The sequence below is a fragment of the Herpailurus yagouaroundi genome, unplaced genomic scaffold, assembly GCF_014898765.1.
Source record: "Herpailurus yagouaroundi ecotype Mexico unplaced genomic scaffold, PumYag 180, whole genome shotgun sequence".
In the NCBI taxonomy this organism is placed as follows: domain Eukaryota; kingdom Metazoa; phylum Chordata; class Mammalia; order Carnivora; family Felidae; genus Herpailurus; species Herpailurus yagouaroundi.
In genome coordinates this window covers 21,132,232-21,137,031 of record NW_024412411.1, presented here as the reverse complement: position 1 = coordinate 21,137,031, position 4,800 = coordinate 21,132,232, and positions in this window count along the sequence as shown.

The following is a 4,800-nucleotide window of genomic DNA, read 5'->3' as shown; positions in this document are numbered from 1 at the left end:
CAGGGGGGGGTCCTCCAGACATGGAAGTACAATTCCTTGCCCATAAGCATCCACTTGGAGGTTCCAGGATAGGCATGTGGACCCTGCCTGCTAGAAGGAAATAATCAACTGTGTGATTGCAATCAATCCTTTATCAGAAAAACCATTAGTCTTACAAACGTGGAGAGTGCTCGTAAAACGTGTCAGGGCCTGGAAGGACTGTAGAGTCCTTTTTTTTTTTTTTAACAGCTTAAATTACAGTATAGTTAACATACGATGTTATATTTCAGGTGTACAATGTCATGATTCAACAATTCTATACATTAACTCGATGGTACTCAGTACTCAGTAAGGGTGTTCTTAATCCCCTTCACCTGTTTCACCCATCTACCCACCTACCTCCCCTCTGGTAGCCATTGGTTTGTTCTCTATAGTTTACAGGCTGTTTCTTGGTTTTTCCCTTTTCTTGGTTCATTTTGTTTCTTAAATTTCATATATGAGTGAGATTTAATACCTTCTCTGATTGACTTTCTTCACGTAGCATTAAACCCTAGATCCATCCATGTTGTTGCAAGTGGCATGATTTCATTTTTTTTTATGACTGAGTAGTATTCTATTGCATATAAATACCACATCTTTATCTATTTATCTATCAATGGACAGTTGGGCTGCTTTCATAACTTGGCTATTGTAAATGATGCTGCTGTAAACGGGTACATGTATCTTTTTGAATTAGTGTTTTCATATTTGAGTAAATACCCAGTATAGAATTACTGGATTGCATGGCAGTTCTATTTTTAACTTTTTGAGGAATCTCTATACTGTCTTCCACAGTGGCTGCACCAGTTTGCGTTCCCACCAACCGTGCACAAGAGTTCCTTTTTCTCCCCATCCTCACCAATACCAGTTGTTTCTTGTGTTTTTGATCTTAGTCACCCTGATGGGTGTGAGGTGATATCTCATTGTGGTTTTGACTTGCATTTCCCTGATGATGAGTGATGTTGAGCATCTTTTCACGTGTCTGTTGGCCATCTATCTGGATGTCATCTTTAGAGAAATGAAATATCCATGTCTTCTGCCCATTTTTTAAATTGCATTATTTGTGTTTTTGGGTGTTGAGTTATAGAAGTTCTTTATAGATTTTGGATACTAACTCCTTATCAGAGATGTCATTTGCAAACATCTTCTCCCCTTCTCCCATTCAGTAGGTTGTCTTTTAGTTTTGTTGATTGTTTTCTTTGCTGCTCAGAAGCCATAGATGTCCATCTATACATATAGCTATTCTCAGTAGTTTACTTTTGCTTTTGTTTCCCTTCCTCAGGAGACAGCTCTGGAAAGAAGTTGCTTTGGTTGATATGAGAAATTACTGCCTGTGCTCTCTTCTAATACTTTTATGCTTTTAGGTCTCACATTTAGGTCTTTAATCCATTTTGAGCTTATTTTTGTGTGTGGTGTAAGAAAGTGGTCTGGGTTCATTTTTCTGCATGTCGCTGTCCAGTTTTCCCAACACCATTTGCTAAGGAGTATATCTTGAAATCTGGGATTGTGATATTTCCAGTGTTCTTCTTTTTCAAGATTGCTTTGGCTATTTAGAGTCTTTTGTTCCATACACATTTTAGGATTGTTTGTTCTAGCTCTGTGAAAAAAAAAATGCTGCTGGTATTTTGATAGGGATTGCATTAAATACGGAGATTGCTTTGGGTCGTGTGGACATTTTAATGATATTTGTTCTTCTAATCCATGAGCATGGCATATCTTTCCATTTGTTAGTGTCATCTTCAATTTCTTTCATCAGTATTTTATAGTTTTCAGAGTACAGGCCTTTCACCTCTTTGGTTAAGTTTATTCCTAAGTATTTTATTATTTTTGTTGCAATTGTAAATGGGATTCTTCTCTTGATTTCTCTTTCTGCTGCTTCATTATTAGTGTATAGAAATGCAACAGATTTCCACGTATTAACTTTGTATCCTGTGACCTTACTGAATTCATCGATCGGTTCTAGTAGTTTTTGGTGGAGTCTTAAGAGTTTTCTATATATAGTGTCATGTCACCTGCAAACAGTGAAAGTTTTACTTCTTCCTATGGAGCCCTTTCTGAAGCCAGGTTGGGAATATTACTTTCTGCCCTTCCCTGAGACTGTGATGTCCAAGATTTAGACTAAGAGTGTAGTGGCCTCTTCTCACCGATCAATAACGTTACCTGTCCATGCCTGTCAAGTTGGTTCCCTCTCAAGTGCAAATACCCAGGGAAACCCCAGGCCCGGCACAAACCTGGAAATAACAGGATGGCCTATCAGAGCTGTCACCGCATCAGGCATCAAGAAAGTCACCTGTCTGCAGGCTGAGAAACCTGTCAAATGCCAGCTGTTGTCAGCACAAATCTGCTTAATGGGACCTGGACCAAGCTTTGGAGCACCTCAAGCCTGTCAGTGTCATCAAAGACCACCCCGCCTGGCTTGGGGAAGCCAGACGTGTTCAGAAGGTGCTATGGAGATAGAATGCAGATCGCCCACCCACTCCTGCTGCCTGTGCAAAATGGCCAGTCCTTTCTGTCCTTCGAAGTCTTTATTAAGAATTCTACGAATCACAACCGCAGCTTTGCTTCAAGTGATCAGGGAGCTCAAGTTGCAACTTTGCAGCGTGTGGGTCCCTGATGCGTACTCAAGAAATACTTGTTGAATAGTGAATGAATGTCAACATGTCTGTTGAAAGAAGTGAATGACTGTGGATGCCAATTTACTCTCAGTTCTCAAGAATAATCATGCTTGTTTCTCAAGAATGCCTTAAAAAAATCAGTTTGAAAAGAAAACTAAAAATATCGTGATGAACCCTCCCAAGTACTATGTTATGTTCACTACTCAGTAATTCCTCACTGAGGTGGCAGGAAATGCTGCGGGTCGTAGAGGGAACCTCGTCCTGCTAGAAACCCCAAGAGCGCTTCTGTGAGCACTGCCAGAGCTGGCTGAGGCTTTGCGCTTGACCCTGGCTGTAGCAGTGCACCAGTATGTGAGAGCTCCGGCGTTTTACCTGCAGAGTAAGCCTCCTGGTCTAGGACCCCCTCATTTAGTCCTTAACACAAAGTTGCAAATGGATCTAATAATTGGTCAGTCACAGTTATTCGGTTCTTTGTTGGCAGGTATGGGGGGCCTCCCCTTGTTGGATTTCCCCGCGCCTGGTCCTGAGACAGGTTAGTACAATGGAGCAGGCCTCGCACGGAATTCTCCCGCACATACACCTGTTAGCAGGCATCGAACAGGCATGCGCGCCTGCCTTACAGTGAAGCGCCAGCAATCTGTCCTTGTCTTTCCTGACAAGCACCTTGCACGCAGGCAGTAGGCTTCAGGTAGGCTTTTAGAGGGGGACAGAATCCCCCGAAAATGACTCAATATAGGATAGAGTCCCTAGGCCTTGGCTGCCACTTCAAAGGGTAGAGGCTGTTGGGCTCACCTGTTCATCCAGGAAGGTGCCTAGGTAATAGCTCCTGTCAACTTCTACATCAGCTCTACCGGTTTCACCACTGAAAAATCTTCACTAAACTCCCTTACGACAAACAACAAACTCTGGTGCTAACTGGAGATAGATAAGGGTGAGCCTGACTTGCCTGAGGCTCCTGGTAAGAGCCATTTCCCCTGCCCTCCAACCACTTCCACCTGCCGTGGGGGCTTCGGAGTACTCGATCAAACATTAAATAACCATTTCTAGCGTGTGCAATCCCAATTAGGTTCCTTCAGACATTAAACAGCCACCTCTACTCTGTAGAATAAAACTATCCTACAGACCACAAATCACATCAAAACACTCTGAAGTCCTTGGGCACCCCCTTTCCTGGGAGGTCATGATGCCTAACCCAGCCCACGTATTTCTTTACTCATCTCGTCTTTTACCAGATGTTCATTGAAGACAAACATGGCCGAGCTGGATGGAACACTTAGTCCTGCCCACCCACATGTCATAGTCTGGCAAGGAGAATAAGTAAATAGAAAACTATAATATGATGCGAGAAATCTATGATATGGCTAACTTCGGGAGGCTATGGAAGAACATAAGGGCAACAACAGAGATTGGGGAATCAAAAAAAAAAAAAAAAAACTTCTTGAAAATACTGTACTGACCTGAAAAAACAAAACAGCATGTACAAAGGCCTAGAGGGGAGCAGGAGGGCAGTATGCCGGTGTGCAGATTGGGAATGCTAAGGTGGGCAGGTCTTGATGTGATGAAGGCAGAGAGTAGCCATAAAGCACTCATGTGAATGCTTTTCTTCTAAATGAGAAATGCAGGCTTTGAACTGACTGAGATACTCACGTTGGGCCCTAACATGAGAAGCCCCACAGTGACTACACATGACCTGATTACTTCCATTTGCTGGGAGGTGGTCGAGGTACCCTGCCACTTTCATTAGGGCTGAGAGGGCCTCATAGTGAGGGCATCATGTCACTGACATGGAAATAAGTGATCAAGACTCTACCAGACTGAGATGGTCCCTTCCCTTGATGGAAGCTAAATTGAAATTCTAAAATGACCCAATTGTCATTTGTCTGAACACAATTGATTTCTTCTGGTTCTATTAAACCAAGGCCCAGATTCCAGAAACAGAAATCCAAGCTGTCATTGCCCATTCATTGAAACAATTGGTATTTTGGCATTGTAGGGAGATGTGCCGGCTCATGTTTACAGAGCTGTTTGCATTTGATGACAACACAGTGCCACGGAGAGAAGTCACCCTACGGAGAAATCTGTTTTCCTTCCGTTCCAAAAAGAAAGCTCTTACCATATCAGACAGAAGGAGCATGGCCCGCATTCGGAAATAGCAGTAGGCCCTCAA